Source organism: Eriocheir sinensis, unplaced genomic scaffold (genome assembly GCF_024679095.1).
Source record: "Eriocheir sinensis breed Jianghai 21 unplaced genomic scaffold, ASM2467909v1 Scaffold585, whole genome shotgun sequence".
NCBI lineage: Eukaryota > Metazoa > Arthropoda > Malacostraca > Decapoda > Varunidae > Eriocheir > Eriocheir sinensis.
In genome coordinates, this window is record NW_026111926.1 from 87,956 (window position 1) to 88,651 (window position 696).

The window sequence follows — 696 nt, forward strand, 5'->3', positions numbered from 1 at the left end:
AGAGAGAGAGAGAGAGAAGGAAGGCGGGCAGGAAATATAGGATGGATGTGGGCAGGATGCAAAGGAGAATTGATATGGAAGTGACATTGAACCCTTCCATTGATTTACCTTTCCTTGGTGTCTTGACGAGGAGAAGGAGAAGGAGGAGGAAGAGGAAGAGGAAAAGGAAGAAGAAGAAGAGTTGGAGATGGAGGATTACGAAGAGGAGGAGAAATGTAAATAAAAATAGAAAAAAAGTAGGAAAAGTGAAAGGAAAAAGAAGAATGAGAAGGAGGAGGAAGAGGATGTTGAGGGGAAAGGCAAGGAGAAGGACGAGGAGAAGAAAGATAACCGCTTTTCAAGACGTTTTTCTTCACACCTATTATGACGGTGAGAGTTTCTTTTCTTCACGTCTGGTTTCCATTTCCTGATCTTTGGCTTTCGTGATGGCAAGGTAAGGTCTTTCTGTCGCCTTGCACTCACGCATAATAAGCTAATTCTTCATCTCATTTGCGTCCCTTGATGTGTTCTGCTTTTCCTCTAATTTTCTTTGGTTATTTTTTGCTCCATCACATTTTTCTTCCTTGCATTCATCTTCATTTTCTTCTTCCTCCTCTGCTTTTCATTTTTCCTCTTATCTTTTTCCTCTTTTATCCTCTTCCTTTTTCTCTTCTTCTTTTTCTTCGTTTGATTTTTATCCACCTACATTATCCTCTT